Source organism: Echinops telfairi, unplaced genomic scaffold, assembly GCF_000313985.2.
Source record: "Echinops telfairi isolate 266 unplaced genomic scaffold, ASM31398v2 ScPeMD7_7427;HRSCAF=8465, whole genome shotgun sequence".
In the NCBI taxonomy this organism is placed as follows: domain Eukaryota; kingdom Metazoa; phylum Chordata; class Mammalia; order Afrosoricida; family Tenrecidae; genus Echinops; species Echinops telfairi.
This window is the reverse complement of record NW_022111327.1, coordinates 4,945,442-4,967,349: the sequence shown is the minus strand read 5'-3', so window position 1 is coordinate 4,967,349 and position 21,908 is coordinate 4,945,442. Positions and strand designations below refer to the sequence as shown.

The 21,908-nt window shown below is 43.4% G+C and overlaps 1 protein-coding gene across 4 annotated transcripts in view; it reads left to right on the top strand.

Annotated features, from left to right (window-relative positions):
* Positions 1 to 21,908, top strand: part of COL4A6 (collagen type IV alpha 6 chain) — a 426,646-nt gene that overhangs the window by 233,785 nt on the left and 170,953 nt on the right. The window lies entirely within an intron of this gene.

The following is a 21,908-nucleotide window of genomic DNA, read 5'->3' as shown; positions in this document are numbered from 1 at the left end:
GATATCACTAAGTTGGTTTTGGGGTTTATGAAATTTTCATTATTTTTTTTCAGACAAAGTAGACTTTAATACAAGACCTGTTAGGAGATAAACGTACATGTTAGATAGTGATAAAAGAGTCAATTTATCAAGAAAATTTAACAATCATATATATGACTTGGAGAACACAGCGCATACTTAGAAAGCAAATTCTGATCAATTGAAGGGAGAAATTGATTACACTCTCAAAATAATTGAAGTTTGCAATACACCTCTTTCCACATTAGAACCTCAAGAGAGAAGGCCACCAAGGAAACCAGACCAAAACCTAGTTCATGTCACCAGTAACATTTGCACTGTTCTCCGTCCTCCTCGAAGTACAACTTGATTTTCTGGAAGTTGCTTGTTTAATGTATTGATGTGGTTTATGAGAAAGATGGCATTCATTGCAATTTTCATTAACTACATTGAAGTGTAATAGATTTTACTGACGTAGTTTTTACATTTATCATTGTATGCCTCAATTGTTTCCCAAGGGTTCGAACAAGACTGTGAAATATTAATTCCTATATTAATCATACTTGGAGTTGCACTCACCCCTTGAGCTTTCATGCTTAATGTAGGAATGATAAGGGACGATCCTATGAAAAGTAGATGATTAGAGAATGGATTACAGAATTCTTTTATGTATTTTATGGCTTCTTGTGGCCAGCTATGAATTTTAGTGAAAGCACCATGGACTGCCAAAAGAGTACACAACATGTCTTGGAAGAAGTACAGAGGCAAGGGATGCCAGATTTCATCTCATGCGTTTTAGATGTGTTACCAGGAAAGATGAAGCTGTGGAGGACATCAAGCATGGTATAATTGTGTGTGTGTGTGTGTGTGTGTGTGTTTGTGTTCTATATTCTGGTAGACAAACTCCCTACTCCCTGCCTATATTAAAAACAAAAAAACAGGTGCCAAGGAGTCACTCCTGACTCTTGGTGACCCCATGTTCTTCAGACTAGAACTGTCTCACCCTCACCCTCACTGGGTTTCCACTGCTGGAACTTTACGGAAGCAGGTCATCAGGCTTTTCTTCTGAGGCCCCTCTAGGTGGATTTGAACGATCAACCTTTCCCATAGTAGCCCAAAGCTTAGCCATATGCCCCACCCAGGAACTCCCTGTCAATAAACACTTATAAATCTTCTCCTCGTGAGTGTGGAAGGAGCCCTCGAGGCGTAGTGGTTACATGTTGGGCTTTGATAATCAGGGTCAGCAGTTAGAAAGTACCAGCTGCTTCACTCTGTAAAGAGCTACAGTCTCAGAAACTCACGGGAGCAGTTCTACCCTGTCCTATAGGGGCACTATAAGTTGGCACCCACTCAATGGCATTGAGCTTTGAGTGTGGACTCAATTTGTGAATGTCCTGAGATTAGGTTATGTCATAAGACAAGGGTGATGATATAGTTACTTTGACTGTATTATATCGCAATCTCCATCTGGTCTTGAAGTAAAAGCTGATATAAGTGAGAGAGGCAGGTACCTGAGACACCACTACCCCCTTCCTTTCCACAGCTGGAAAACAGTAAGAAAATAAGGATCTCAGTCCTACAAGGAACCAAATTCTGCCAACAATCAGTAAGCCTGAATCACAGCACTAGATAGTATTCCAACTTCAGCCTACAAATATGCTTGATACAATCGATGTATGGATAAGAGCTCCCAATAAAATAATCTTTAAAAAAAGAATTGTGCTTCATTTTTTTCACATCGAGTTGTAATCCTTACTGAAGACTGCAGTCTTTGATTTTCGTCAGCAAGCACTTCAAGCCCTTTCTCATTCACCAAGTAAGGTTGCCTCATCTGCACATCACGGGGTTGAATATGAGCCTTCTTCCAATCTTGATGTCACCTTCTTCTTCGTGTAGTCTAACTGCTGACACTATTTTCTCAGCATGCTGATTGAATACATATGGTGAAAGACTGTGACCCTGAAGCAGACCTTGCCTCATTAAGTTCAGGGAAGAAACAGAATTAGTAAGAATATTTAACTTCTATTTAAGCATGCATTATCCATCCTTTTTTTTTTCTTTTTTAAAAATCATTTTATTTGGGGCTCGTACAACTCTTATCACAATCCATACAGCCATCTCTTGTGTCAAGCACATTTGTACATTTGTTGCCAACATCATTCTCAAAACATTTGCTTTCTACTTGAGCCCTTAGTATCAGCTCCTCATTTGTCTCCTCCCCCCCCTCCCGATGAACCCTTGATAATTTATAAATTATTATTATTTTGTCATGTCTTACATTGTCTGACATCTCCCTTCACCCACTTTTCTGTTGTTCATCCCCCAGGGAGGAGGTTATCTGTAGATCCTTGTAATCGGTTCCCCCTTTCTTTTTTTTTTAAACATTTTATTAGGGGCTCATACAACTGTTATCGCAATCCATACACACATCAATTGTGTAAAGTGCATTTGTACATCATTCTCAAGACATTTTCTCTCCACTTAAACCCCCGGCATTAGGTCCTCATTTTTCCCCTCCCTCCCCGCTCCCCTCTCCCTCATGAGCCCTTGAACATCCTTAACTTGTTTATCCATTTCATATTCGAGAAGGAGTCTGAAGATTCATGGGGAAAATGGGATGAAAAGATAACAGAATTTTGGGAGCCTCCTCAGATGTCTCTCCGTGTCATAAGCAGCTTTGGAGTCGGGGAATGGCACCTGTGGAGCAGAGCATTTAGACGACAGTCGATGGTGGGATGGGTGAAAAAAGCAAAGGTGGGACAGAGCTGGCAAGAAGATTCTGAGATCATCTGGATTGGTGGGTTAACCTAAGAATTGCCAGAAAGACTACAAAAAAATGTTGATACCTGAGACTTGCCACTGCCAGAGATGTCTATGTAATTGTTCTGGCATACAATCTGGGCATGTGGAATTTTGAAAATTCTAGGAGATTTCAATGTGCAGTCCAAGCTGAGAGCCACCAGCCGACAGAGGTTGGGCATATCATCCGAAATTCAAGTGGTTCCATTGAAATAGTAAGGGGAGAGTGGAATCCCTACTGCTCCTGCTTTTGTTACTGTTGTTCGCTTCGTTTGATGATTTTTTATTACATTTCCACTCACTCATTTCATTATGGACACATGCGTGGGAAGGTAGAAACTGGAAGCTGGCTACACAGACACAGAGTAATAGGACTATGGACGAGGTCATTTTGGAGCATTTCAACCAAAGGAAATGGACTGAACAAAGTCGGAAGGGTGGGAATTGGTGTTCCAGATCAGTCGGAAGTTGGCGGTTGACCTATGGAGCTAAGTGAGAATCAGAGGGCTGCCACAAGAAGGCTCTGATACCAGGGTAGGCAGAAGTCATTCTCATTCTTTGAAACAAAGGGGGATGAACTAGTTTACAAAACAGAGGCCAAGGAAGGTTACCTGAGTGTAACACGAAGAAGCAAAGAAGCGTTAGAGCACATCTGGAGGCCAGAAAGCTTACAGGGAGTTTACGGTAAGCAAAACCTGAGGGAAGCAAACCTAGCTTAAGGTAGAGCAGTGGAAGGGGAGCAGATGAGGACAAATCAAGAATTGCAGCAGAAAAAAGTAAATCTGAAGGGCTGACAGAAGGTGGAGCTGATGGATGAGGAGTTACAAGCGTTGGACTTGGTGAAATCATAATGAGGAATTTGATCAGAAGATATCTATGAGTGGGGCTTGACAAAGCTCACGGAAAAATGGAATTAACAGATAATGGAAGTTTTCCATGAACCTTTTGAAGCCCGTCACATTTTGTGGTAAGAGGAATGGGAAAAGAGTTCATTAGATTTCATAAGCAAATGTGGTGAAGAAAGCTGATGGTGCCCGGTTATCAAAAGATATAGCATCTGGGGTCTTAAAGGCTTGAAGATAAACACGTGGCCATCTAGCAGAGAAGCAACAAAGCCAACATGGAAGAAGCACACCAGCTTGTGAACATGAGGTGTCAATGGGATCAGGTAACAGGCATCAGACATCTAAGACCCGCAACAAAACCATACCCAAGGTGAATTGCAGGGGGGGAGAGGCATGGAGTGGAGACCCAGTGCCCATCTGTAGACAATTGGACAACTCCTCACAGAGGGGTGAGAGGAAAGAGATGAGCTAGTATAGCACTGATGAAACACAACTTTTCTCTAGCTCTTTGGTGCTTCCTTCACCCCACTATCCTGACCTCAATTCTGCCTTACAAGTCAGATTAGACCAGAGTATGCACACTGCTATAGATAAGAGCCTGCAACATGGGGAATCCGTGATAGATAAAGCCCTCAGGGCCAACAAGGAGAATAGAGATACCAGGAGGATTAGGGAAATGTGAGGGGAGAAAGGGGGAATTGATCACAAGGATCAAACTAGAAACCCCTCCCAGGAGAACGAATAATGAAAAAATGGGTGAGGGGTGATGGAGGGTGGTGTAAGATATGAAAATAATAATCTATTAACTTATCAAGGGTTCGTGAGGGAGGATGGGCAGGTGAGGGAGGGGGAAGAAATGGGGAGCTGATATCAGGGGCTCAAGTGGGAAGAGATGCTTTGAAATTGACGATGGCAGCATATGTGCAAATGTACTAGACACACTGGAGGAATGTATGGATTATGATAAGAGATGTAAGAGCCCCCAATAAAATTATTTGAAAAAATATTTCAGGTGTTCTTGGGTATCCCTGAAGCATCTAGGGAATCGGGCAGTAATAGAATTCATCTACTCTAAACGCTCCTTTGTCTGGGCCGGTAGAGGAGAGATGGATGTCAATGGGAAACAAGGTGGGAATAAAGTATTTTGGGATCATTTGTTGCTTCTCACCCTTTAAAGGACAGAACCTCCGGTGGACAGTGGAATAAAATAAGAACTACAAGTAACCCCAGTTGCCAATAAAGAAAAGATTTCGTTGTTTTTCCTGTGTCAACCCCAAAGTGGAACTTTCTGGGCTTGTATCTACTTGTGATTTGTATTTTTGGCTTTGGTGCAAGCCTTGGCGTGCAACATGTAAGCTGGTCACTTGTAGCTGGAACACCAGATGGCCATTCCTCCCTCCCTTAAATGGCCAAGTCTTCCTCGAATCCTGAGGAATATAAATAATTTACTCTATTACAATGAACCCAGTCAATATTATTTCTCCAAATATCCTTGTCTGCGATCGTACATTTACTTATACTTTTTCTTGCCAAGGTCTTCCAAATATCCCTTCTGATATTTATTTGGGTGGTAGAGAGACTGGTCTGGCCCAACCACAGAAGTAAATTGTGAAAGATAGGAGCATCTTTATTCAGCCTAGTGGGATTTTAAACTACAAATTCCCCCCTCCCGTGGGGGAGTTCTGTACCAGAAACAACCGTGAGATCCTGCTTTCTATCAAGGGTTCATTGGTTAATGAGGCCTGTGGTTGGTGTGGTTTTCCTGTGTTTAGCCTTTGGAACTCTCAGAGACGGTTGCTTAGAATAGATTGTTGACAGAAAGCCTAGCGGCCACAAGCCACAAAACTCCACCAGCTCCAGTGAATGTTCTGGCGGATTCAGTGAACACAATGAGTGCTTGAAGAGACACAGGGACAAGCTGTTGGCATCCTGTGCGGCTTCAGCCAAAGACATCGAAAGGGCTTCTCTTTAAGCCATCCTGTTTCCATTTCCCTCTTTTGCTCTACACTCACTATCCTGAAGTACCTGAGCAAAGACTCAAGGGCAGCCATGGCTTCAGGAAGAAGTCATTGGAGTAGAATCTTGGAGATTTTCTTGTGGCAAATTCCACTAAAACATGCAGTATCAAAACAAGATGGAACTCCACTTTCCCCTCACATTCCCGGCCTTCAGGTTACATAGCCACCCTGAGAAGCATCTATGTTTTTAGTAAATACTTAGAAGTTGTGAAGAAGCACTCTCAGATACTATAGGAGGTGGAATCATCAGAATACTTTTTTTTAAATACTTTAATTGGGGGCGCTCACATCTCTTATCATAATCCATACTTTCATCCAGTGTGTCAAACACATTTGCACATATGCTGCCATCGTCATTTTCAAAGCATTCTCTTCCCACTTGAGCCCCTGATATCAGCACCCCATTTCTTCCCCCTCCCTCCCTTACCCACCCTTCCTCATGAATCCCTGATAAGTTTTAGATTATATTTCCATATCTTACATAACCCTCCATTGCCCCTCACCCACTTTTCCATTATTTGTTCTCTTGGGAGGGGGTTCTAGATTGATCCTTGTGATCAATTCCCCCTTTCTCCGCTCACACTCCCCTAATCCTCCTGGTATCTCTACTCTCATTGTTGGCCCTGAGGGCTTTATCTATCCCAGATTCCCCATGTTGCGGGCTCTTATCCGTAGCAGTGTGCATGCTGTGGTCTAATCTGACTTGAAAGGTAGAATTGAGGTCAGGATAGTGGGGTGAAGGAAGCACCAAAGAGCTGAAGGAAAGTTGTGTGTTTCATCGGTGCTGTACTGCACTTTGACTGGCTCATCTCTTCCCTGTGACCCCTCTGTGAGGGGATGTCCAATTGTCTACAGATTGGTACTGGGTCTCCACTCCATGAAACCCCCCCCCCATTCACCTTGGGTATGGTTTTGTTCTGGGTCTTGGATGTTTGATACCTGATCCCATCGACACCTCATGATCACACAAGCTGGTTTGCTTCTTCCATGTGTGATTTGTTGCTTCTCAGCTAGATGGCTGTTTATCTTCAAGCCTTTAAGACTCCAGACACTGTATCTTTTGATAGCTGGGCCCCATCAGCTTTCTTCACCATATTGGCTTATGTACCCATTTTGTCTTCAGGGATCGTGTCAGGAAGGTGAGCATCACAGAATGCTGGATTCTTAGAACAAGGTGTTGTTGTGTGTTAAGGGACTACTTGAGTCAAGTAATTCCTCGCTGCCACATTGCCCTTAAATAAGCCCCACTAGGCATCCTCCGACCTTCCTCCCATTGATTATAATTCACTTGTCAGTCCCTTGTCCCTGGGTTGGTTCCCACCACCCCTTTCCTTTCTTCAGCATTCTCTTCTCCCGTATCCCCTCATAACCATTGGCCCCATTCTTTTCATCTCTGAATTATTTATCCCGCCTATCTTATCTAGGTAGACATGCAGATTCATTAATAAGTGCAAAAAAAAACCAGGCAAAGCCAAATAAAACAACAAAGGAAGTCAAAACCAACAAAACAATAACAACAACAACCAAAACCAAATTAACAATAACAAAAAAAGAAAGCCACTGACAAAAATGTAAAAGCTTATAAATAGTTCAAGACCTCTTTGTTGGCCTTTTTAAGTGTTTTCCAGTCGAGTCTGATGGGTTGCCACACTCTCTCTCCAAAGTCTATTTTTGGTATTCCCCGGGGGTTTTATCACTCTGCTCACCCTGCTGCTCTGTTGCATGCCCTCTGTGCCTCACCCCAGCATGATGGGGCCAGACCGTGCACTATTCCCACACTGTGTCTCCAGTGCTGTCCCCAGCAGCGCCATGGTTCAGTGGGGGACTCCATGTCCCCTGGTGGGGCCGGCCCTAAGGTCCTCCCCGCGAGTTGTCTGCTCTGAGCAGCAATATGGTCCTCGGGGCTTGGTGGGCTAGGATGTCCTATCCTCCCTCGCCACTTTGCGTTTCTCCCATGTGCTATAATCTGACGAGCCCTTCTCCCCAAGCTGTAGCCCCAGTGCTGTCCTCTGAAGTGCATTCCTCTAGGCGGATGTCCACATAGTTGGGATTGGGGCTGGCCACCCACACCTCTCTATTGGTTCCCTGGTACATGCCAATATGTTGTAGCATCATCAGAAAGTTTATGGAAAAACTTCATTACCAGTTTTCTCCTCCCGGGCTTCCCACGAGAGCCGGCTTCCTAATGAGCACAGCTGACAGCACAGGATGGCACCTGAGGCACCTGGCTCGCCCTGACTTAACACCTAATGAAACGCTGTAGATTGTGATAGAGTAGCTAGAAGGCAGGTTTCAGGATAAGTGGACATGACTGAATTCATGGCCATTAAAAAAAAACCACCCTACAAACAAAACTAAACATTTCATCTCATGCTGGGGCATGCAAGAGACACGTGGAGAGAAACCTAGAAGGCCAGGGAGCAGCCACGAGCAGGGTGAGATGGACATGGGGGGCAGAAGGTGTGGCAGTGGGGGCAAAAGTACCTACCTACATGTGGATGGGCAGACTGTGTAGACAGTCCCTGGAGAATCAGAGCACATGTTACCAGGTAGTGCATGGACAGGGCCGCTTTGAAAGACGATGCAATGGCCTGCTTCTACACTGGGAGGTGGACACGGGACATGATGTTTTTTCCAAACAACTGCCCCACACAGAGTGACTTCCACTGATAGGGATGAACAGGCAGGCCTTGATTTACTGCCTGCCACTGTATGGGCATGGAACAAGTTTATGGGCACCATTTTCCCCAACAGCATCTGCTCCTTGGTGTGGCTGTGTCCCATTTTGGTCCTTCTCAATCTACTTCAAACTACTCTCAAAAGTTCTAAAGGAAGGTCTACTTTATCCCTTGGTTGTCTTGTTGGCTCATCCTTTGGGTGACAGAGCTGTACTGCCAACATGTCAGAGGAGGTAAGGAAGCAGAGGAGTCTGGCTCATGACACAACTGTAAATGCTGGGCCTCCTGTTCTGGCACATTCTACCATTGAACTACAAAGATGAAGCAAGAAGGTTGCTGCAACTGTGTCACTATGTGGTATGACGCTTGACTCAACTCGCTTGCCAGGTGGACGACAGCATGGATTATAATAGTGGTAAGTGTTGGCAGCCCTACAGCTAGCCTGCCTGGGCTGAATACCATTAGACATGTGACATTTGTCAAATTTCTTAACTCTAATTCTTGGCTATCTCATCTCTAGCCTAGGAAAATACCTCCTACCTCATATGCGTGCTGTGAGGATTAAATAAGGTAATGCTTCTGGAGGGCCTCGTGCATGTTGTCAGTGTTGTTAGGTACCAGCAAGTCTGTTTCGACTCAGAGCAACTCGGTGTACAATAAAACAAAACACTGTCTGGTCCTGCGCCACCCTTACAATTGTTCTTATGTTTGAACCCATTGTTGTAGCCACTGTGTCAATCCATCTTGTTGAGGGATTTCTTCTTTTTAGCTGCCGCTCTACTTTACCAAGCACGATGTCCTTCTCTAGGAACTGGTGTCTCCTGATAACATGCTCAAAGGTACATGAGACAAAGCCTCACTATCCTCGCTTCTATGGAGTATTCTGGCTGTACTTTTTCCAAGACAGATCTGTTTGTTCTTTGGCAGTCCATGGTTCCCTCAATGTTCTTTGCCAGCACTATAATTCAAATCCTTATGCATGCAGATAGTCAGGTCCTACTCCAGTAAAGCTAATATTTACTTAGTGCTTACTGCATAATATAATATATTACCATAATAGCTAATATTAATATTAAGGAGACCTGGCGGCACAAATGTTAAGCATTCAGCTGATAACCAAAAAGTTGCTGGTTCAAACCCCTTGGAGGAGGCTCTATGGAAGAAGGACCTGGACATTTTTGTCACAATTAAAAAAATAATTACATGAACAACAATGAGTACAAGGAAGAAGAAAACGTTCTAGAATTGCTTGTGGTGATGATTGTACAACTCTTCTTGATGGGATTGAACTATTGAACTGTATGACAGGTGGATGAAGTGGCAATGAAACTGGAGTTGGCATGAGTCAAAATCCACTCAATGACATCTAATTACAACAATAACGTTATCAATCCCAGATGGTATACAATTGGGGGGGGTGCTTTTAAAATGAATTGATCACAAAGGTACGTTGAAACTATGTGATATCTATTGAATGGTCATGTTCGTAAGTTCTTTTGAAATATAGTATATGCTGTCCGCACTGACCTCCACTCAATGACCTGGTAGATTAAGTTGATGCATTGTATTCCTACTGAGCTAGACCTGGTGGTGTTGCGGGTGACACAAATGGCTGCTAACTGGAAGGTCAGCAATTCAAACTCACCAGCCGCTCAGCCAGAGAAAGATGAGGATTTCTGCTCCCATAAAGATTTACAGCTTCAGAAATCACTATGGGTGTGAATTAACTCGACTGCAGTGGGTTTGGGTCAATGCTCAGGGCACACTGAAAGCTCCTGGGTAGTAAATTACTCACTCTCTAGTCCACCCTCTCCCACATGTTGAATTGAAGATGTACCAAGATTCCATTGGGGTTATTCCCAAACCCATTTATGTAAAATGTGCTTGCTCTTCATTGTTGTTGCTCTTAGATGCCATTGAGTCCGCTCTGTCCTAGAGTGACCCTGTGCACAACAGAACAAAAGACTGACTGGTCCTGCACCAACTGCACAATTGCTCCTATGCTTGATGGATCCCATTGTTACTTGCTTTTATAATAGATAATTTAGTGTAAATGTATAAAATATGACTATTAAAAGGAAGCTACTGTTTCTATGAAAACTAAGTTTGATGCTTTGAAAAGATTTACTCATGATGAGTTGCTTTTAAAAACTGGTCTATCGTTTTAAAAGAGAGAGGGTGTGGGGGGCACCTGGAACTGGAAATCAAATGAAGTGCATTAGGGGTGTAGTATATGTAAGAAAGAGTTTATGAAATTCCAAAAGCAGTATCCACATTCAAAGAAAAAGCCTGGGCCTGTATCACATCACCAAATTGGTGAATGAATGTACATTTGTATGTTTCAAGTTGAAATAGCATGCTTAAGGACTGCATGTGTTATTTTGTATAATTCTCTACTTTAGTCAACCAACTGCTTGTTCTGATAGTGTTATACAACAGAGCTACTATTGTCTAGTCAGTGTACTGTGTGTTAAGAACTTTATCTACTGTGGGCTTGCCAGTAGGGAGCACTATCCAGTTTAGTATATTTATCAATTTCATGGATTGGAGCATTATATTGACATTCACTATAATAATGTCTTTATCCATGTACATATGCAAATATATTTATATGAGGATGGGGAAATAGATCTATGAGCCTATATTTATAGGTTTAGTATTAAGGTAGCAAAAGGACATTGGTCCTCCACTCAAGTACTCCCTCAATGCAAGAATACTTTCTTCTATTCAATTGGCATTCTATGATGCTCACCTTCCTGACACACCGCTGAAGACAAAGCGGGTGAATAAGCAAATGTGGTGAAGAAAGCTGATGGTGCCCGGCTATCAAAGAGTATAGTGTCTGGGGTCTAAAAGGCTTGAAGGTAATCAAGCGGCCATCAAGCTCAGAAGCAACAAAGCCCACATGGAAGAAGCACACCAGCCTATGCAACCACGAGGTGTCGAAGGGATCAGGTATAAGGCATTAACAGAACAAAAAATCTTACCATCGTGAATGATGGGGGGAGTGTGGAGTGGAGACCAAAGCCCATTAGTAGGCCACTGGAGATCCCCTTGCAGAGGGGTCTCGGGGAGGAGATGAGCCAGTCAGGGTGCGATGTAACAAAGATGAAAAATACAACTTTCCTCTAGTTCCTAAATATCTCCTCCCCGCTCCCACTACCATGACTCGAATTCGACCTTGCAAGTCTGGCTAGACCAGAGGATGTACACTGGTACAGATAGGAACTGAAAATACAGGGAATCCAGGGCGGATGAGCCCAACAGGACCAATGGTGTGAGTGGCGAAACAGGGAGGGTAGAGGGAGAGTGGGTAGGAAAGAGGGAACTGATTATGGGGAACTATATGTGACCTCCTCCCTGGGGGACGGACAGCAGAAAAGTGGGTGAAGGGAGACGTCGGAAGGGCAAGATATGACAAAATAACAATTTATAAACTATCAAGGGCTCATGAGGGAGGGGGGAGCTGGGAGGGAGGGGAAAAATGAGGACCTAATGTCGGGGGTTTAAGTGGAGAGGAAATGTTTTGAGAATGATGAGGGCAATGAATGTACAAATGTGCTTTACACAATTGATGTGTGTATGGATTGTGAGAAGAGTTGTATGAGCCCCTAATAAAATGATTAAAAATAATAATAATGTCTTTATCCTAATCTCTGGGACCTATAAATCTGAAGGCTACATGAAGTGGGGGGATTAGAGTTGCCAATGGCATAAATTTGCTAAGGCAATGGGTACATTATTCTGGAATAACCACGTGGACTCAAAATAATTCCAAGGGCCCTTCTAAGTGGAGGAGGTAGGCAGAAGAGAGTGTGTTAGAAAGGTGTGAGCTGAGAAAGATTCAATCCAACATTTCTGACTTTGAAAATAAAACAAATGGGCCATAAGTTAAGGAATGAGGGTGGCTTATAGAAACTGAAGAAAGGAATCCAGCCCCATGGACACCTTGATTTTGACCTGCTGACACCCACTTTGGACTTTGGACCTCTATAATGAACTTGTGTTGTTTTTAGCCCCTACATTTTGGGGGACTTGCATTACAGCAGCAGTAGGAAAAAAATAATGAGCAAGAGCCAAAGTCAAAGTGATGATACACAATAAATTGTACCCTCTAATCTCCTCAACCACCCTCCACCTGTAAATTTGTTGTACTGTGAGGGCTTCAGTGTTACTATGATGCTGGAAGCTATGCCGCCAATATTTCAAATACCAGCACTCATGATAGACAGTCTTTAGCAGAGCTTCCAGACAAAGACAAACAAGGAAGACTTGGCAATCTACGTCTGAAAATTAGGCATTGAAAATCTTAGGGAACCCAATAGGACATTTTCCAACTCACTTGCTTTGGTCATGTTGTCAGGTGTTATTAATTAAAAGAGGAGTCTATCATGTTTAAGCGAATACTTCAAGCCCTGCTCCTTTTCAGCAAGCAAGTCTGTGTCGTCTACCTACCACAGGTTGTTAAGCCTTCTTCCAGTTCTGATGTCGTGTTCTTCATCTCTTCCAGCTACTTGGATTATTTGTTCATCATGCAGATTGAATAAGTATGGTGAAAGGATATAATCTTGACGCACACCTTTCCTGATTTTAAACCATGCAGTAAGTCCTGGTAGCATAGTGGATAAGCATTGAACTGCTAACCCACAAGACCAGTGGCTTTAACCTACCAGTTGCTCTGCGGCAGAAAAATGAGGCTGGCTGCTCCTATAAAAGTTCAGGGTCTATGTGTGTATGGATTGGGATAACAGTTGTATGAGCCCCTAATAAAATGTTTAAAAAAAAAAGTTCGGGGTCTCAGAAACCCTATATAGGGTCACTATGATTTAGAATCAACCCAATGGCAGTGGATGTAAGAGCAAAGACTCATTATGGTTGCAACTCAATGCAAACCACGCTGTGTCGTCTACCAGGCTGTGTTGTTAATTGGTTGGATACGTGAGTTGCCATCAACTCAGTGGCACCCAGGAACCACAATCCCCCAGCTGTGCTCATAGGACACTCAATCCCCTGACCCTTTCAGTCCCCTTTCACTGCCATGTAGTCTATCTGGACTCAGCAATGAGACAGGACCATGTAGAACGTGCCCCTTTGGGTTTCCTAGACTGGAAATCTTTAAGGGAGCAGAAAGCCTTAACTTTCTCCAGAGAAGCGACTGGTAAGGTCAAATTGCTGATCTTGTGGTTCGCAGGTCCAGCCTACTATTCCACCAAAACTGTTTATCAGTTAGAGTTACGCTAATATCTGGTTCTAGTATTGGTCGCACCCCATGTTATCTTGAGAAAAGATAGTTCACCGTTCCTTTTATATTTTGCCATTCATCCATTTGCCAGGCAATGAATATGCTCCATGCTGAGGCCACCTTGGGAACTGCACAGCTATTGGGTCTGTCTTCACGGAACTCTTAGGCGAATTTTCATGATTTCTTCCCATTGCAGTTCTGTATCTGTGGAAATGGATTTCTCAATACATTCCATCTTTTGAGTAGAGGAGGTTTTGTTTTGTTTCATTTTTTCATTTGGAAAACAAAGAATATTTGAGGCATCACTAACCCCATTCTCCCTTTCATCTTTTTCTTCGGATTGCCTTTGATTTGTCACGTTGGTATCTCCTCTTTCACACGCTCCCTCATTCCCCAGTGATTTTCCAGACGACTGTCATCATAGTCTTCTAACATCCAAATACCAGCAACAAAATGAATATTTCCACTAAGGAAAGAGAAGGATGGTTCCCTCGTGCTCCATCCTCCCAAGTGGACATCTTCATTGTAAACTTTCCAGTCCACTCAGATGTTTCCCTCCCTCCAAAATGAACCCTTTCCTTAAACCCACCTCTCTCCCATTTCTCCGGTCCAGCTCGCATTTGCCTTCCATAATGCCCTTCTAGTCCCAGAATCTAGTTCTCTTTGCCTGTAGCATGCATGTAGTTTCGAGTCATGCCTTCCTGCCCCTTATGGAGCCCTGGTGGCGCAACCATTAAACACTCTGCTGCTACTGAAAGGTTGGAGGCTTGAACCCACTTAAAGGCTCCATGGAAGAAAGACCTAGCAATCTACTTCGGTAAAGATCCTGGCTGTGTTAGACAGGGTTCTGTAGAGAGACAAAATCAGAATGCTAATAATTTTATATATATTTATATAGATAGATAGATAGATAACATAAGAAATAAACAGTTAATTAAATTATAAAGCAGTACAAATGGCTCAGTGCAACTCACTCCTCTGAGACAGTTGTGAGACACTGGCAGTCCTTCAAGTCTTGAGGGCCACTGGGTAGTCCTCTGTAGAGCAATTCAGGCTATCCAGGCACAGGCAGCAAACAGCAAGGCAGGTCACCAACAGTCAGGCAGATGACAGCATCTGACAGTCCCCGGCTCAAGAGATGTAAATTCCAATTGTGTGGCGAAGCAGGTCTTGAAGGAAACTCAAATTATAGTGACACAGTCCACGGGTTAAGTGTCCCACAGGTACTGTCGCTTGCAAATTGAGGCACAGAACAAGCAAGGCAAGAGCAAGTGACAAGAAAGGCAAGGCTCCCCGAGCCATTTATATCTCCGCCTTTCAATTAATCCCACATGTGTTTATCGGCCAGGTTGGCACAATACACTAACTACCTCACTGGGCAAGAAAATCCTATGGGACACTTCTATTCTGCAGGTCACTCAGCATTACTTGCTGTCATTTTGTTCCCCAGCTGTCATGGGCAGCTTATGAATTTTGTTTCTTCCCTGACTAAAAACCATGTAATGGTTTCCTACTACCCTCAGGATAAAGTCATGGCACTCTAGGCCTTAATGATCTAGTGACTGTACTTCCTCTACACGTTCATTTAGTGCCCTCTCCCCCCACCCGACCTACCACCCCCAGCCATTCTGACATCTTCAAATACACCACGCTATCTTCAACTTCGAGACCCTCAACACATTGTTGCATTGTCCTGAACTGCTCATCCACTGTCCCCCCCGTCCCACCCTACCCCACTCCACCATTTCACATGATTTACTCACCCTCCAGTTCACAACTCAAACGCCATTTCCTATAAAAGTTGGCCTATATTGAGCCTTTCTTGATAACATTTTCACTCAGACACGTAATCCCTTCCCATCAACCCATCCGCACTGTCATCAAGTCCGCCTCATAGCAACCCTATAGGACAGCATAGAACTGCCCTTGGTGGATTTTTGAGATGGTAACTCTTGGCCAGATTAGAAAGTCTCATTTCTGTCCCACAGAGTAGCTTGTGGTTTCCTTACGGTTCACAGCCCCACACTATGCCACCAGTGTCCCTATGTAATCCCTTCTCACTGCCATTGAGTCAATGGTGACTCAGAAATCCCCTATGGGTTTCCAAGACTTTACCTGTTTATGGGAATAGAAATCCCACTCTTTCTCCCTCAGAGCTGCCATGCATTTCTTTTGGCTACTGATTGACTTGTAATTGCTTGGCTCTTTTCTTGTCTTCAAGTGGCACTGTTGGGTAAACATTGGATTGCTAACCCCAAGGTCAGAAGTTCAAGTCCATCAGCTGTTTCATGAGAGAAAGATGAGGCTGTATCTCTATTGACTGTATTTACAGCCATGGAAACCCTATATAGGGTCACTATGAGTTTGGGATTGTCTTGATAGGAGTGGGTTTGATTTGGTTTTATATTTCAATATAAGCTCCATTGGGGGGGGGCAAAATGAATAAACTTCTAAATGGATCATCCCTTAGCCTCAAAAGAAATAGCCTCTTTAAAGGGGAAGAAGGCTCACCCATTATTCTCCTACCTGTGCATAATGTTTTCTTCCCTCATTGAATGTAAGCACAATTTGCAGTTTAAAAATTGTTTACTGCCATTCTCCTCCAGTGAGACTGTGAGCCCAAGGAGGACTGTTACATACATCACCGGTGTCTGACACAGTCCCTGGCTCCTAGTGTACCTCAGAAATTAATCTTTCATCTTTGTGGAATCCAGTCAAAACACATTTTTTCTAATTCTTGTAACCATCATAGAAAAGGTTGAAGTTGTCAAGGATTTTGTCTTGCTTGGATCCACAATTAATTCTCATGGAAGCCACAGTCAAGAGATCAAAAGATGCATTGCATTAGGTTAATCTGCTGCATAAGACCTCTTTAGAGGATTGAAACACAAGGATATTACTTTGAGGACTTCAGTGAGTCTGATCAAGCCTTGCTATTTTCCATTGCCTCATCTGCATGTGAAAGTTGGACATTGTGTTGCTGGAGAAGAAAAGTGGAAGTATCATGGACTGTTAAAAAAACAAACCAGCCTGCCTTGGAAGAAGTACGGCCAGAGTGCTCCTTAGAGACAATGATAGCGAGACTTCATCTTGCATACTTCGAACATGTTGTCAGAAGAGACCAGGCCCTGGAGAAGGACATCCTGCTAAGGAAACTGGAAGGCCCTCAAGGAGATGGATTGACACAGTGGCTGCCACCATGGATTCAAACAGAGAAACAACTGTGAGGATGGCGCAGGCAGGACTGGTCAGCATTTCCTTACGTTGTGCAGAGGGTCGGAACTGACTCAAGGGCACCTAACGACAGCAGCAAAGCCTGTCATGGATGAAGAGGGCAGCACTGAAGGCAGCTATACTCCCCTTGTTTCCTGATTCTCCCTGAACCTGCAATAAATGTTTCATTCCCTAGCCTTTCAGGTCATCTAGAGCAGTGGTTCTCAACCTGTGGGTCGCAACCCCTTTGGGGGTTGAACGACACTTTTACAGGGGTCGCCCAATTCATAACTGTAGCAAAATGACAATGTTGAAGTAACCATGAAAATAATGTTATGGTTGGGGGGCGTCACCACCACATGAGGAACTGTATGAAAGGGTCGCGGCAGGAGGAAGGTTGAGAACCACTGCTCTAGAGGATGTTATTTAACAACTTTTAGAATGTCTATAATATCATTTGCCTCAAGTACTTGTACACATTTTTCCCCATAAGAATTCAGCATAATTTTTGGTGAGGCAAAGAAGCCAAATATAATTGAGCCTATTACCTGGATGAGTGGTTTGTAATGTGAAGCACAATCATCCAGAGCGTTTGCTAAAATAGTTGCTCCCCAAGCCCTCGAAATTCTGATTCTTTAAGTCCAGACTATCATGTAGGAATCTACATTTTAACATTTGAGCTACCTTTAACAAGCTCCCCCAGATAATTCTGATAAAGATTTGTCAAGAAATCCATCCTTTGGGAATGGGTACTGTAATTTTTCTGAGATTTGCTTTCTGTTTTTATTGAGGTGAGATGTGTGTAATATAACATTACAGTCACAGTGTTGTGAAACCACCACCTCTCTCTCCTTCCTAAGCATTTCATCGCCTCTGAAGTTACCCTGTACCTATAAATAGTCACTCCACATTTCCTCCTCCTCCCCCCAAAAAATCCCTCCAAAAGTACTGCCATCTAGTTGATTCCAACTCATAGTGACAGCTCATAGGACAGAGTAAGCCTGCCCCTGTGGGTTTGCAAGGTTGTAGATCTATACAGGAACAGACTCCCTATCTTTCTGCCTCGTAGCAGCTGGTGAGTTTGAACTGCTGACCTCACCGTTAACAGCCCAACACATAACCCACTATACCACCAGGGCTACCTTTCCCTTCCCCCTAGCCCTGGACAATCACCGATTTGTATTTTGACTCTCTAGGTTTATGCATTCAAAATATCTTGTTTATTTTACTTAGCATAATATTTTCAAGGTTCATCCATGACATGAGCCAAGTGCTTCATTCCTTTTTACGACTGAATAATATTCCACTATAAAGTCCCACCGCATCTTGTTTATCCATTCTTCTGTTGGTAAATATTTGGGTTATTTTCACTTTTTGACCATTATGAACAATAGTTCTGTGAACAGTCACGTATATATCTGTGTAGACATATGTTTCCATGTGATAGTTCAATATTTAATTTTCTGTGTAACCCTAAAATGGATTTTGAAGTGGATGCCCAAGCAGTGTAATGGCATGCTAAAATAATGTAAACTGTGATTCATTGATTTTTACTACTTTCCAGGCACTGGTCTGCTCTAAGAGGCTTTATAAATATTGTTAAGTAATTTAATCTTTTCTACTAACCCCGGTAGCATAGTGGGTTACATATTGCACTGGTGACCACAAGGACAATCACTCAAGATTACCAGCCACTCTAAGAGAGAAGGATGAGATGTTCTTCTCCTGTAAAGATTGGAAATCCACAGGGGTGGTTCTAGTATACCCTACTGAGTTAGTTAATTGTGCCAGCCTGGCCGATAATCACATGTGGGGCTAATTGAAAGGCGGAGGGATAAATGGGCGGTGAGCCTTGCCTTTCTAGTTCTCGGGTCTCTTGTTTTGTGATGGTTGCACCAGCTGCAGCTGCCTTAGCAGTTCCCTGCTTCAGCTTGCAAGATTGACTTCCTACAAGACATCCCCAAGGAGAAGCTACATGGACCTATCCCAATGCAGCCCTGGGTGCTGGAGCAGCCGTGTGGAGACCCCTGCTAGTGCTGAGATGCTTGTTCGTTCACTGACTCAGCTTTCCTCCTGCAGTCGGCATCATTGCTGTTTTGTGAGGTGGAGGACTTCGTGGACTGGTGTTGGGCTAATGTTGGACTTGTGGGCTTGGGCAGCATTGGGTTGGATGTTTTCATGATGCACATTTTCTTTACATAAAACTCTCTCTTATACATGAGTTGCTGTGGATTTGTTTCTCCAAAGTACCCAGACTAATACACCTATATTGGGTCACAGAATTGACTTGATGACAGCGACTGATTTTTGTTTACTAGCCCGTGGGAGTCCTGGTACCTGTAGTGCGTTACCCATTGCAACCTGCTGACAGGGTCAGGTCAGCAGTTCAAACCATCCACCATTCCACTTGAGAAAAATGAGGCTATCTGCTCTCATAAAGATTTACAGCCTTGGGACACCTAGTGAGCAGTCCTACTCTGTCATTTAGGGTCACTAAAGGTCAGAATTGATTCAGTGGCAATGGGTTTTGGTTTGTGTACTAGTCTACGAGGAGCATACTATGATAAACTCCCATTTTCAAGGTGAGAAAGCTGAGGCTATGAGAAGTTTATTTGCCCAGAGTCACACAGCTAATACGTGGTAGAGCCACTCAACTTATTCTAACTCCAAAGTCCGCGCTCTTTCCCTTAACCCCAAGCTGCTCACCTCCCACAGAATTGTCCTTATGTGCAGACTTCTGGATTGTTGACATGCTCAGTGGGCACTTACTTCCTCCGTTGTAATCAGAAGTAGGATCTCTGGCCTTTAAAGGTACTATAGTGCAAATTTCCAAGGGAAGAAAAAAAAGCATGTTTTGCTGCATTCTTTGTTCTGCTTTTATTGAAACAACAGGCCCCCAATAAAGAAGCCATTTATTAGAAGAAGAAGAAAAAATAAAATGTTCTTTTAGCTCTCCGCACATACCAAATTAATTATCAGGTACAGAAGATACTGCTGAAACTTCGGGCACACGTGGCTCTTCTTCTCCTCTAAAGCAGGAAGCAACACAGCAAGAGATGACTTTAATTCTAAAGTTCAAGTGCTCCCCTGCATATCATTAAAAACACACACACTGTCATAGAGTCAATGCCAACTCATAGCAACCTGATAGGGCAGGATAGAGCTGTCCCTGTGAGTTTCACGAAACGTTTTACGGGATTAAAAAGCCCTGTCCTTCCCCCATGGAGAGGCTGGTGGTTTCAAACTGTGGATCATGGCCCAGCACGTAACTATGATGCCACCAAGGGGTGGTCCTTGAATACTGTAGCCTTGGACAAAGGTTCAGTGCACTGGACAAGGGCCTGTATAAGACAACCATCAAAAGGTGGGATGCTATGGAAAGTAAATTGGGTTGTACAAACTAACTTTTATTGGGCACTTGGGGTAAACATTGAGTGAATTTCCTTTTGTTGTTTGGCACCTCTTGAACACGGGTGTGTCAAGGTCATACAGAAGCTGTCTATTAACCCAATATAAATAGATCGATTAATCTGTACAATGCTTTCTAATTTCAGCAGAAGTTGGACTTAAAAATGTTGCACTGGGCAGTTGATGTAGCTAAATGATGGATCCCCTCCTAATCCATTCCCCTCTGGCTTCCCACTTTTCCTGCCCCAGAACAGTGGAGATCTATTTGATGTAAACGTTCCCTCTTCGGATCTTTGTGTTTCAATATAAGAAGAAATAGCACATAAAGTCCCTGATACTTCCAGTCTTCTCAGCAAGCAGGAGTCATGACTGCTTTGGTAAAGAAATGACGCCAAAGGAAAGAGGTATGAAGGATCTTGCAAAGAGACCCTGAAGGAGCCCTGGTGGCTGAATGGCTTAAGTGTTAGCTGTCAGCAGCTCCGCTGGAAAGAAATGAAACTGTCTGCTCCTGTAAATATTTAGATTTATTCTTAGAAATCCTTAAGGAGCAGTTCTGCTGTATCCTACCAGGTTGCTATGAGTTGGCATTGGCTCAATGGGGTGAGTTTTCTTTTGCTGTGTTTTGTTTAAAGAGTGGGGCTTAGAAAACCAACTCATGTTAATGTAAGTTGTTTTGGTTTTAATGTATGTTTTGTGGTGGTGGTGGTGCTAGTGGTGGTGGCGATATTATGGTTAATGTAAACTGCCTGTGTTAGTCCAGGTAGACTAGAGAAACAAATTCATAGACACTCATATGTGTATAAGAAAGAGCTTTATATACAAGAGTAATTGAATATTGAGAAAACATCCCAGCCCAGTCCAGATCAAGTCCATAAGTCTGATATTAGCCCATATATCTAATAACAATCTATAAAGTCCTCTTCAGACTCACAAAACACATGCAATGACGCCGAATGCAGGAAGATCACAGGCCAGTGGGTGAAAAGTCTTGTGGATCCAGTGGCAGTAGAGAGATCTCAGCACTTTCAGGGGTCCTCATTTGGCTCCTTAAGCACCAAGGCTCTAGCAAGCTGCATGTGTCTACTCAGCTGGAATGTCTCGCAGGGAGTGTTTCTGTGTCCCACCTTCAGTGAGCTATCTATTTCCCTAGAACCTCCAAATGAGGTCATCAAGATGCAACCTGATTGACAGGCTAAACTCCACCCCTTCACTCTTAATATTCAAATTGACAACAAATTATGTAACTACCACATTGCCCTTCCCCATTTCAGAACTTCCTTGTGGAGGTGACCAGTTTTGAATCTAGCAATTCAAGATTTAGTCTGGTAAGAAGTAATGCTAAGGTTAGGAATTAGAGCAGCAGTTCTCATCCTTCCTGATGCCGTGACCCTTTCATACAGTTCCTCATGTTGTGGTGCCCCCCGCCCCAGAAAATTATTTTCGTTGCTACTTCATCACTGTCATTTTGCTACTGTTATGGATCAGGCAACCCCTGTGAAAGGGTTGTTCAACCCCCCAAAGGGGTCGCGACCCACAGGTTGAGAACTGCTGAACTAGAAGAACCCCTGAGACTATCACCCTAAGATACTCTTTGAATCTGGAACCAAAACCACTCCTGGCGGTCACCGTTCTGCCAAATAATAGATTGGCCTAAAAAATAATCAGTACTACCCATGAGGAATTTACTCCTTTAAATAATCAAGGAGAG